Raw genomic sequence first — 14,283 nt, forward strand, 5'->3', positions numbered from 1 at the left:
AGAGGGGGTGAATTGGAGATTTTTATAATTTCATCACTAAGGAAATTCTTAGTGAGGACAATCCTCAGTCATGAACTGAGTGCAGAGGAAATAGTACAGGATCAGGTGTGAAAAAACGTTTATAGCAAAGTACTCGATGAGATATCAGAGATTCGGTTTGCACATTTCGCAAGTATAGAGTAAGAAGGTGAAGATTAACTCGAGGGAAGAATTTGGGGTTGGGGAAATTCAGAAAAATTCTTCAGACAAATTCTTCAAACATCACAGGTGAAAGTATTCAACATACAATTAATGAAATGAGAAGGTTTAAGACATAGAACCCGTAGCTTGATGAAGACAGTTGTTGATGACCCAGTTCCAATTGACGTCACAGTTATACGTCTGGTTTGGAGCGGCTTTGTATTGAAACCAAAGGACACACAGTCCCTACCGTATTCTCCTTGAGCTAAGGACACACTGTCCTCGCCCAAAACTCATGGTAAGTCTTCAGGGCAGACTTCCAAACCCTCACATACTCGGTCACCCGGTGATCCACAATTGACTGCTGGATGATCTAGACCATGACACCTAACCGTCTGGAGGATACACAATCCTCAAAGGTAAAAAGCGTCGGTTCCACATAGGAACAACTTCTTCAGTCAAGCTCCATCACTTGGGCTTTTGGTTTGGGTTTGGTGTTTAGAGTAGTTCCTCACTTGATGATTTTCTCTCGAAGACTCTGATGAATTTGGGGTGCTCTAAATGACAAGTGCCAGTTCCTCTCGGAGCAGCCAACGAGCTAGTGGTTGTGGAGCGGCTATTTATAGCGTGGGAGCATCCTGATATGATTTGACATAAATGTGCTTTCATAATATGACAGTTGAGAGGATAAGATCAGTGAGGTGGTGCGTGGCGTGGCAACGGTCGAAACTTTCAACTGTGGAAGTCCTCATGTGTCTCATATTCCTCACTTTGAGGCTTTGGTAGATTCAGGCTTGGGTTGAGCATCATGAGAAAAATCATTTTGTAGTTTTACCTCAACCCCCTTTAACAATACAATGTTCCTATGACTTCAGTGTAAAGAAAATGAAACAGAAAGAGTAAATCTTCATGCTTCAAAGTCTTCAGAGTGTTTTCTTCAGGACAAACCGAATTCCTCATCTTCAAAATATTTATGAGGAATATCAACTTCTTCGCAATTTCTTCGCGATCAGTGTCTTCAAGGAAAGACCAAAGTCTTCACCCAAAGACATACATTTTTAGGGGTCAATATTCATAGAAAAACTCAGACTTCTCAGCGACTTATGGAGCATGTGTACACTCACAAACATATCAGACTCTTAACCTATAAGTCTTCAAACCACCAAAATCACTAAGGGGCACTAGATGCACTTACACTATGCAAGTTGATTATTTCTACAGTAAATTATTTTCTCGCAAACTCCCTATGCAGTGGAAGTGGTTTAGACGTAAATGTTCTTGTGATGTGCTTCATGATGATCTCTTGCATGTTTCCATTACTACTTTTTATGTGAGCATCATTGAAACCATCATGTCTAGCTAAAAGGAATTCAAGAAAAGCGCTTGTTGGCAGACAACCCAATAATTATCCTTAGAATTTTTGAGTGTTCACATGATTAAGCTACTATATTAATCATGTTTTATAGCTTTTATTTGAATCAATTGCCAACCAAAGCCTTTGGGATAGTTTGGATACTTGCTTGTTTGATTGTGTGAAAAACAGAAACATTTCCGTCCAGTGCAAAATTTCTCTAATTTTACTGGAGCGTTCAAAAATTCTGAACTTTTACACAGTTTTGGCATGCAAATTCTATTCTATTTTCTAATGCTTCAGAATTGTTAGAGACACGGAGGTATGGTATTTGTGCAGATCTTTATAGATTGTTCTGTTTTTCATAGATTCTGTTTTGCATGCATAGTTTGTTGGGGAACATCGCATGGGAAACAAAAAAAATTCATACGCACACGCGATACCTATACATGGTGATGATCATCTACGAGAGGGGAGAGTGAATCTACATACCCATGTAGATCGCTTGGCGGAAGTGTATATAACGCCGTTGATGTAGTGGAACATCTTCGCGGTCCAAATCGCAGCCCGTCCCGCGGTCTCATTACGATCCGTCCTGTGATCCCATCCCGATCTAGTGTCGAATGGACGGCACCTCCGCGTTCATCCCACATACAGCTCGATGACGAGCCCCGCCTTCTTGATCCAGCAAGAGGGGCGGATAGGTAGATGAGTTCTCCAGCACAACGGCGTGGTCGTGGTGGTGGTGAACTAATCCAGCAGGGCTTCACCTAAGCATCGCCGAACTAGACTAGAGGAGAAACAAATCTAGAGAGAAGTAGAGGGAGCACGTGGCAATTAGGGTTAGCCCACACCTCTAAAACCTCTAGTATATATAGGAGGAAGGGATGGGAGGAGTCCTACTCCAATCCTATTAGGAATAGGATTCCTCCTCTCCACTTGGAAACCCTTTCCACCTTTTAAACCTTTGGGTTTCTTTACTTCCCACCTCCAATACAACTTGGAATTTAGTGGAGGCTTTGACTAGCCCAGTAAGGGCTGGTACACGTCCTCCCACTGCCCATGAGTCCCTTTGGGGTGGGTGGGCCCTCCTGGGCGACCCCCAGCACCGATTCGTCACCCCCGGTGCACTGCCGGAAATGCCCGAAACTTTTCCGGAGTTCAAAACCGAGTTTCCTATATATCAAACTTTACCTACAGACCATTCCGGAGCTCTTCGTGATGTCTGGGATCTCATCCGGGACTCTTAACAACTGTCGGTTACCAAACACACATAACTCAATAGTACCGAAACGTCACCGAACCTTTAGTGTGCAGACCCTCCGTGTTCGAGAACTATGGAAACATGACTTGAGAAACTCCCTAGTTAATAACCAGTAGCGGGACTTGGATGTCTATATTGGCTCCTACATATTCTACGAAGATCTCCATCGGTTGAACCTCTATGTCAAGGATTCAGTTAATCTCGTATGATGTTCCCTTTGTCCTTTAGTATGTTACTTGCCCGAGATTCGATCGTCGGTATCTCCATACCTATTCGGTCTCATTACCGGCAAGTCTCTTTACTCATTCCGTAATACAAGATCCCATAACTAACTCCTTAGTCACATTGCTTGCAAGGCTTGTTGTGATGTTGTATTACCGAGTGGGCCCCGAGATACCTCTCCGTCACACGGAGTGACAAATCCCAGTCTTGATCCATGCCAACCCAACGAACACCTTCGGAGATACCTGTAGAGCACTTTATAGTCACCCAATAACGTTGCGATGTTTGATACACACAAGGTATTCGTCCGTTATCCAGGAGTTGCATGATCTCATGGTCATAGGAACAGATACATTGACATGCAGAAAATAGTAGCAATAAACTGACACGATCATATGCTACATTTATAGTTTTGGTTTTTTCCATCACATCATTCTCCTAATGATGTTATCCCGTTATAAAGTGACAACACTTTCCTATGGCCCGGAAACCTTGACCATCTTTGATCAACGAGCTAGTCAACTAGAGGCTCACTAGGGATAGTGTGTTGTTTATGTGTCCACACAAGTATTTGAGTTTCCAATCAATACAATTCTAGCATGCATAATAAACGATTATCATGAACAAGGAAATATAATAATAACCAATTTATTATTTCCTCTAGGGCATACTTCCAACAGTCTCCCACTTGCACTAGAGTCAATAATCTAGTTCACATCATTGTGTGATTGTCATGAATCTAACACCCATACAGTTCTGGGGTTCGATCATGCCTTGTTTGTGAGAGAGGTTTTAGTCAATGGGTCTGAACCTTTCAGATCCAGGTGTGCTTTACAAATCTCTATGTCATTCTATAGATGCTACTACCAGGCGCCATTTGGAACTATTCCAAATGCCTGCTCCACTATGTGAATCCGGTTTACTACTCAAAGTCATCCGGATTAGTGTCAAAGCTTGCATCGAAGTAACCCTTTACAACGAACTCTTTTATCACCTCCATAATCAAGAAAAATTCCTTAGTCCTCCAGTTACTAAGGATAACTTTTGACCGCTGTCTAGAAATCCATTCCTGGATTACTTTTGTACCCCTTGACAGATTCATGGCAAGCAACACATCAGGTGCGGTACACATCATAGCATACTATAGAGCCTATGGTTAAAGCATAGGGGATGACCTTCGTCCTTTCTCTTTCTTCTGCCGTGGTCGAGCTTTTGAGTATTACTCAAATTCACACCTTACAACACAGCCATGAACTCCTTCTTTGCCGATCTATTTTGAGCTCCTTCAAAACCTTGTCCAGGCCTGAATTTCATTGAAAGTTTTATTAAGCATCTTAATCTATCTCTATAGATCTTGATGCTCAATGTTCAAGCAGCTTTATCCAAGTTTTCCTTTGAAAAACACCTTTCAAACAACCCTTTATACTGTCGAGAAATTCTACATTATTTCCGATCAACAACATGTCAACCACATATACTCATCAGAAATTCTATAGTGCTCCCACACACTTCTTTAGAAATACAAGTTTCTCACAAACCTTGTATAAACCCAAAAACTTTGATCATCTCATCAAAGCGTATATTCCAACTCTGAGATACTTATTAGCATCCTTAGGATCGACAAGACCTTCTGGTTGTGTCACATACAACCTTTCCTCAAGGAAACCGTCGAGGAAACAATGATTTGACATCCTATCTGCAAGATTTCATGAATAATGCAACAACTGCTAACATAATTCCAGCAGACTTTTAGCATCTCTACGAGTGAGGAAGTCTCATCATAGCCAAATTGAACTTGTCGAAAACATCTTTGCGACAAGTCGAGCTTTCTTAATGGTGACTTTTCACCATCATCGTCTGTCTTCCTTTTAAATATCCATCTGTACTTAATAGTCTTCCGACCATCAAGTAGTTCTTCCAAATTATACACTTTGTTTTCATACATGGACCCTCTATCAGATTTCATGGCCTCCAGCCATTTGTCGGAATCCGGGCCCACCATTGCTTCTCCATAGCTCGTAGGTTCATTATTGTCCAACAACACGACCTCCAAGATAGGGTTACCATACCACTCTATACCAGTACGTAACCTTGTCGACCTACGTGGTTTGTAGTAATTTGATCCGAAGTTTCAAGATCACTATCATTAACTTCCACTCCAATTGGTGTAGGTGCCACAAGAACAAATTCCCACGCCCTGCTACACACTGGTTGAAGTGATGGTTCAATAACCTCATGAAGTTTCCACCATCCTCCCACTCAGTTATTTTGAGAGAAACTTTTCCTTGAGAAAGGACCCGTTTCTAGAAACAAACACTTTGCTTCCGGATCTGTGATAGGAGGTATACCCAACTATTTTGGATGTCCTATGAAGATGCATTTATCCGCTTTGGGTTCGAGCTTATCAGGCTAAAACTTTTTCACATAAGCGTCGCAACCCCAAACTTTTAAGAAACGCCAGCTTAGGTTTCTCCAAACCATAGTTCATACGGTGTCATCTGAATGGAATTACGTGGTGCCCTATTTAAAGTGAATATGGTTGTCTCTAATGGCTAACCCGAAAATAATAGTGATAATTCAATAAGAGACATCATATTATGCACCATATCCAATAGGGCAGGACTATGATGTTCGGACACACCATCACACCATGGTGTTCCAGGTGGCTTTAGTTATGAAACAATTTCCACATTGTCTTCACTGTGTACCAAACTCGCAAATCAGATATTCATCTCTATGATCATATAATAGACATTTTATCCTCTTGTCACGATGATATTCACTCTAAAATAGCTTGAACTTTTCAATATTTCATACTTGTGATTCATCAAGCAAATACTCTTGTATCTACTCAAATCGTCAATGAAGTAAGAACATAACGATATCCACTGTGTGCCTCAGGACTCATTGGACTGACACATCAAAATGTATTACTTCAAACAAGTTACTCTCTTGTTCTATCTCGTTGGAAAACGAGACCTTCAGTCGTCTTGCCCATGTTGTATGATTTGCATGTCTCAAGTGATTCAAAATCAAGTGAGTCCAAACGATCCATCTAAATGGAGTTTTTTCATGCGTTTATACCAATAGGCATGGTTTGCATGTCTCAAACGTTTCAAAAACGAGTGAGTCCAAAGATCCATTAGCATGGAGCTTCGTCATGCGTTTTATACCAATATGACTCAAGCGGCAGTGCCACAAGTAAGTGGTACTATCATTACTACTTTGTATCTTTTGGCATCAATACTATGAACATGTGTATAACTACGATCGAGATTCAGCAAACCATTCATTTTAGGTGCAAGACCATTCAAGGTATTATTCAAATAAACAGAGTAACCATTATTCTCTTTAAACGAATAGCCATATTGCAATCAACATAATCTAATCATGTCTATGCTCAACGCAAAACCAAATAACAATTTAGGTTTAACACTAATCTCGATGGTAGAGTGAGCTTACTATGTTGATCACATAAACCTTGGAATTACTTCCAACACACATCGTCACCTCACCCTTGCTAGTATCCGTCTAATCCGTAGCTATAATTTTGAGTTACTAACACTTAGCAACTTAACCGGTATCTAATACTCTGGTGCTACTAGGAGTACTAGTAAGGTACACATCAATATCATATATATCCAATATACTTCTGTCGACTTTGACAGCCTTCTCATCTACCAAGTATCTAGGGTAGTTCCTCTTCAGTGACCGTCCCCCTTGTAACAAAAGCACTTAGTCTCGGGTTTGGGTTCAACCTTGGGTTTCTTCAATAGAGCAGCAAATGGTTTTCCGTTGCACGAAGTATCCCTTATTTCCCTTGCCCTTTTTGAAACTAGTTGTTTTACTAACCATCAACAATTGATGCTCCTACTTGATATCTACTTTCGCGGTGTCAAACATCGCGAATAGCTCAAGGATCATCATATCTATCCTTGATATGTTATAGTTCATCACAAAGCTCTAGCAGCTTGGTGGCAGTGACTTTGGAGAACCATCACTATCTGATTTGGAAGATCAACTCCCACTCAATTTAAGCGATTGTAGTGCTCACAAAATCTAAGCACACGCTCACGATTGAGCTGTTCTCCCTTACTATGTAGACAAAGAATCTTGTCGGAGGTCTCATACCTCTTGACGTGGGCATGAGCCTGAAATACCAATTTCAGCTCTTGGAACATCTCATATGTTATGTGACGTTCAAAAAATCTTCGGAGCCTCAATTCTAAGCCGTTTAAGCATTATGCACTATACTATCATGTAGTCATCAAAAGCGTGTATGTCAGATGTTCGCAACATCTACAGATGACGCTCAGGGTTTAGTACACCGAGCGGTGCATTAAGGACGTAATCTTTTTGCGCAGCAATGAGGACAATCCTCAGTTTACGGACCTAGTCCGCATAATTGCTACTATCATCTTTCAACTTAGTTTTCTCTAGGAACATATCAAAAATAGTAGAGCTAGAACGCAAGCTACAACATAACTTGCGAAGACCTTTTGACTATTTTCATGATAGTGAGTTGAAGTAATCATATTACTTAAGAACTCCCACTCAAATTGACATACCTCTAGTCATTTGAGTGTCGCACGATCCAAATTCACTACCTCAAGTCCGATCATCACGTGAGTTGAGTTTAGCTTCAATGGTGAACATCTCCATGTTGATCATATCAACTATATGATTCATGCTCGACCTTTTGGTCTCTTGTGTTCTGAGGCCATGTCTGTACATGCCTGACTCGTCAAGTTTAACCTGAGTGTTTCGCGTGTGCAACTGTTTTGCACCCGTTATATGTGAACATTGAGTCTATCACACCCGATCATCACGTGTTGTCTCAAACCGACGAACTGTTGCAATGATGCACAGTCGGGTAGAACACAATTTTATCTTGATATTTTAGTGAGGGATAACCTTATAATGCTACTGTCGTCCTAAGAAAAATAAGGTGCATAAAAGGATTAACATCACATGCAAATCAAAAGTGACATGATATGGCCATGAACTTGTGCTTCTTGATTTCCATCACCAAAGCAACGGCATGATCTCCATCGTCATAGGCGCCGCACCATGATCTCCATCATCATGCCACCATCGAGGTTGTCGCGCCATCTATGCTATTACTACTAAAGCTACAACCTAGGGATATAGTAAAAGCATCTGCAAGCACAAATGTTAGTTTAAAGACAACCCTATGGCTTCTGCCGGTTGCCGTAGCATCAATGTGCGAGTCGGTATTTAACTATTACAACATGATCATCTCATACATCCAATATATCGTATCATGTCTTTGGCTATATCACATCACATCCATACCCTTCAAAAACATGTTAGACGTCCTCTAATTTGTTGTTGCATGTTTTACGTGGCTGCTATGGGTATCTAGTATGACCGCATCTTACTTACGAAAAACCACAATGGTGATATGCAAGTTGTTATTGAACCTACTCCAAGGACTACCTAGGTCAAATCCGATTCAACTAAATTTGAAGTAATTGACACCCGCCAGTCATCTTTATGCAACAAGTTGCATGTTAGTCGATGAAACCGGTCTCTCGTAAGCGTACGAGTAAAATTGGTCCGGGACGCTTCAATCCAACATTTCGTTTAATCAAGAAAAGACTAAGGAGGGCAACAAATTAAACAATAACAGCCACAAACTCTTTTGTGTTCTACTCGAGATATCATCTATGCATGAACCTAGCTCATGATGCCACTGTTGGGGAACGTCGCATGGGAAACAAAAAATTTCCTACGCACACGCAATACCTATCCATGGTGATGATCATCTACGAGAGGGGAGAGTGAATCTACATACCCTTCTAGATCTCTAAGCATAAGCGTATATAATGTGGTTGATGTAGTGGAACATCTTCATGATCCAAATCGCAGCCCGTCCCACGATCTCATCACGATCCGTCCCGTGATCCCATCACGATCCATCCCGATCTAGTGCCGAACGGTCGACACTTCCGCGTTCACAACACGTACAGTTCGATGATGATTCCCTCCTTCTTGATCCAGCAAGAGGGGCGGAGAGGTAGATGAGTTCTCTAGCACGGCAGCATGGTTGTGGTGGTGGTGAACTAATCCAGCAGGGCTTCGCCTAAGCACCGCCGAACTAGACTAGAGGAGAAACAAATCTAGAGAGAAGTAGATGTAGCACGTGGAAATTAGGGTTAGCCCTCACCTCTAAAACCTCTAGTATATATAGGAGGAAGGGAGGGAAGGATTCAGCTTCAAACCATTTCCACCTTTTCCACCTTTGGGTTTCTTTCCTTCCGACCTCCAATCCAACTTGGGCTTTAGTGCAGGCTTAGGCCAGCCCAATAAGGGCTGGTCCACGTCCTCCCACTGCCCATGAGACCCTTTGGGGTGGGAGGGCCCACCTGGTGGACCCCCGGAATCCATTCGTCACTCCCGGTACACTGCCAGAAATGCCCAAAACTTTTCCGAAGTTCAAAACCCACTTTCCTATATATCAATCCTTACCTACGGACCATTCCGGAGCTCCTCGTGACGTCCGGGATATCATCTAGGACTCTGAACAACTTTGGGTTACCAAACACACATAACTCAATAACACCGAAACGCCACCGAACCATAAGTGTGCAGACCCTGCGGGTTCGTGAACTATGTAGACATGACCTGGGACACTCCCAGTCAATAACCTATAGCGGGACCTAGATGTACATATTGGCTCCTACATATTCTACGAAGATCTCCATCAGTTGAACCTCTATGTGAAGGATTCAGTTAATCCCGTATGATTTTCCCTTTGTCCTTCGGTATGTTACTTGCCCGAGATTTGATCGTCGGTATCTCCATACCTAGTTCAATCTCATTACCGACACGTCTCTTTACTCGTTCCATAATACAAGATCCCATAACTAACTCCTTAGTCACATTGCTTGCAAGGCTTGTTGTGATGTGGTATTACCGAGTGGGCCCAGAGATACCTCTCCGTCACACGCAGTGACAAATCCCAATCTTGATCCATGCCAACCCAACAGACACCTTCGTAGATACCTGTAGAGCACCTTTATAGTCACCCAGTAATGTTGTGATGCTTCATACACACAAGGTATTCCTCCGGTCTCCGAGACTTGCATGATCTCATGGTCATAGGAATAGATACATTGGCATGCATAAAACAGTAGCAATAAACTGACACGATCATATGCTACGTTTATAGTTTGGGTCTTGTACATCACATCATTCTCCTAATGATGTGATCCCGTTATCAAGTGACAACACTTGCCTATGGCCAGGAAACCTTGACCTTCTTTGATCAACGAGCTAGTCAACTAGAGGATCACTAGGGACAGTGTGTTGTCTATGTGTCCACACAAGTATTTGAGTTTCCAATCAATACAATTCTAGCATGGATAATAAACGATTATCATGAACAAGGAAATATAATAATAACCAATTTGTTATTGCCTCTCGGGCATATTTGTAACATAGTTTGCTTGTTTTAATGTTTCTATCACTTGTACTGGGTGATATAAATTATGGGAATGATATCATAAAGTAGGTATTATGTGGGAACAATTATGAATCTTATCTTGGCATTACTTAAGTAAATGATCTATATTTATCATACTAACCCATCTCACAAAGTTCTGTTAAGTTTTGTGTGATTGAAGTTTTCAAGTTTTGTGTGAGATACCAATATGAGGAGAATAAGGAGTATCAATAACCTAAGCTTGGGCATGGCAAAGTCAACCCTAAGGTAATATCCAAGGAATACTCAAGCGTCTAAGCTTGGGGATCCCTCGGAAGGCATCCCCTCTTTCATCTCCAATATTATCGGTATATCTTACTTGGAGCCATATTTTTATTCATCACATGACATGTGTGTTTTATTGGAGTGAATTTTTTCTCTGTTATATGTTATTTATAATCTTGTTTTTTAATAAAAAGTTCCAAGAATTTCCTTTAGAATGGTTTAATTGCATGTGTGATGTGTGTTGTACAAAAACAGAAACATTTGATGTATTTGAATTATCAGATTTTACTAGAATGTGGAAATTTACTAAAATTTTGACATAGTGATTTAATACAAATTCTTTAACATATCCTAAATTTTCATATTTGTTTGAGATAGAGAAGTATACTTATTGTATACATTTCTACGTATTGTCGTATTTAGACAAATTGCTGGCATAGTTTTGTTATCTACTTATCCTATAGTTTCCATAGCTTATATTGGTAGATATTAATTGTGAAAATGATAGTATGTAGTACCTTGAAAATTATTATGCAACTTTTCGTGGCAGTACATAAAAATTTGATTTATGCTTATGTGGACTAACCTATCTCATGAGTTCTTTGCAAGTATTGTGTGGACATAGTTTTTGAGACTTAGGTGAAATAGGATAAGAGAGGATTGAAAGAGATACAAATGATCAAGCTTGGGTATTCCCAAGGCACCCAAAGTAAATATTTCAAGAAGTCTCAAGCAGCTAATCTTGGGGATGCTACGCATCCCACACCTCTTCAGCAACAACTATTGATTAGCTTATGTTGAGCCTAAAATTTTATTCGTCCTCATGATGTGTGCTATTCTTGTAGTGATTTTTTGTTTTCCTTTCTGTTGGAATGAATACTTAGATTTGTATGTTTTTAAATAAGAAAGAGTCCTCAAATAGCTACATATTTACTTAACCACTCATTTCAAATTTCTTATATCTTTTTGGAGTAGTTTGTCAAACACTCTCATTCTTCACTTATATTATTTTGAGAAATGATAATAGTGATGAAAAATTGCACAAGTTATGAAATATGTCCTAATATGAAGAATATCCAAGAAGGATATAATAAAAACTTTCATGAAGATCATTGGATGTTAAACTTGATTCTTTGCAATAGTTTTGCAATATGAAGATAGTGACATGTGAGTTGTGTTCATGAGTAATTATGCTTTATTAAGAATATTGGTGTTAAGGTTTGTGATTCTATATGAATGCACATGAAGTCAATAGAAATTACATCCTACTTGTCTTGCATTATTCGATGTTAGTTATGTTTAATGTCCGCTTATGATGGTTTTCGTTCCTTGGTTGGGTGCTTCTCAATCTTTTTGCTAGCGTTCACTTGTACTAAGAGGGAATGCTTATTGTCCATACAAATACTAAACCCAAAGTTATGCCAAATTAGTTCGCCATACCTAGCTATATGCGGTATTTTAGTGTTTTTCTAAGTAAATTTGCAAGTGCCAACTCTAATGTTCAAAATAAACTTCTATTTTGTGTGCGCATTCCATTCATGAAGCAGCAAGGGGTGGCCAGTATCTTCCATGTTAAATAGGTTATTCTCAAAATGAGTGTTTATTCACTTGTCATTGCACGAGAGTATGGTGGTAATAGGGAAGCCCGGTCTCGAAATGCAAGGAAATTTATTTTATGTTTTCATTTAATAAATTACTTGGTTAGTGTTGGTATGGACTGTACCCGTTGTTGCGGCTAGTTGTGGAGTATGAAAGAATGGTAGAAAAAGGAATAAAATTGATTTTTAGTTTGGGAACTTCCTATGATCTGTTTATCCTGGAATATATTGGGAACTCTTAGTCGTTTTCGTTGACAAGAAAAGCATGCCACCCAAAATATTTTATGTCTAGTTTTTGTCCGCTTTGAGCTCTAGCACTGCTACAAATGGCTGCTTCCCTGTGCAAAGGTACCATTTATTTACTTTTATGAAATTTTTATTTTTATTGGAGTCTACATCTTCTCTTATAAAGCACCAACTATGGAACACTATTATCATACTTGAGCATTGGATGTAGCTAATAATTGGGAGTGTTGCAGGAATGGATTAGTGATTAGGCATGATGGGATAGAGATAGCAATCTTTAGCATTGACATTTTGATATATTTCTTGCTTGTTGATATGCTTGAGTATTAAGGCTTTCATGTCAAATTATAGACTATTGCTTTGAATCATTCAGGTCCAAATGTACATGCTACAAAAGAAAAGATTATATCAGGAATATGATAGGTAGCATTCCACATAAAAAATCCGTTTTCAATTGCTAATTTATCATGATGAGTTTTATAAGAAAGAGTTTCTATTATGATGCTAGGAAAAATGATTGAAATTATCATTTATCAAACTTATGCACTATGTGTTGGGTTACGTAGCAAAAATTCAAAATTTTCCTATGCCATACATAGATCTTCCTATGGAGAAACCAGCAACGAGAGAGGGTTGAGAGCATCTTCATACCTTCGAAGATCGCTAAGCGGAAGCGTTGCTAGAACACGGTTGATGGAGTCATAATCGTTGCGATTCAGATCGCGGTGTGATTCCGATCTAGTGCCGAACCACGGCACCTCCGCGTTCAACCCACATGCAGCCCGATGACGTCTCCCGCACCTTGATCCAGCAAGGAGGAGGGATAGGTTGGGGAAGAGCTCCGGCAGAACGTCTGCGTGGTGGCGGTGGATCTACGAGGTCTCTCGGTAGGGCTTCGCCTAGCACCAAGGGAGAGGAGGGAGAGGAGAAGCGGGGCTGCGCCAAGAGAGAGAGAGAATTGTGTGTCTCCAATGCCCAAAACCTCCACTATATATAGGGGAAAGGGGAGGGGGCACACCCTTTAGAGTTCCCACCCCCAAACGGTGCGGCAACCCTAGATGGGAGTAGTGGTCGGCGGCCAGGGGAGGAGAGGGCGGTGGCGCACCACTAGGTGGGCCTTAGGCCCACTAGCGCCTGGGGTTCCCCCCCTTCCCTCTCTGGTGCGCCTTGAGCTGGGTGTGGGGCGCACAAGCCCATCCAGGGGCAGGTTCCTTCTCACACTTGGCCCATGTAGCCTCCCGGGGCTGGTGGGCCCACGGAACCCTTCCGGTGGTGCCCGCACGTTGTCGGTGGTGCCCGAAACATTTCCGGCGTCCAAACCCATCCGTCCTATATATCAATCTTTACCTCCAGACTATGCCGGAGCTCCTCGTGACGTCTGTGATCTCATACGGGACTCCGAATAACCATTGGTAACCTCACCTCCCTATAACCCTAGCGTCATCGAACCTTAAGTGTATAGACCCTACGGGTTCGGGAGGCATGCACACATGACCGAGACATCTCTCCGGCCAATAACCATCAGCGGGGTCTGGATACCCATGGTGGCTCCCACATGTTGCACGATGATCTCATCGAATGAACCACGATGTAAGGGTTCAATGAATCCCGTATACAATTCCCTTTGTCTATCGGTATAGAACTTGCCCGAGATTCGATCGTCGGTATCCCTATACCTTGTTCAATCTTG

Source organism: Hordeum vulgare, chromosome 4H (genome assembly GCF_904849725.1).
Source record: "Hordeum vulgare subsp. vulgare chromosome 4H, MorexV3_pseudomolecules_assembly, whole genome shotgun sequence".
In the NCBI taxonomy this organism is placed as follows: Eukaryota; Viridiplantae; Streptophyta; class Magnoliopsida; order Poales; family Poaceae; genus Hordeum; species Hordeum vulgare.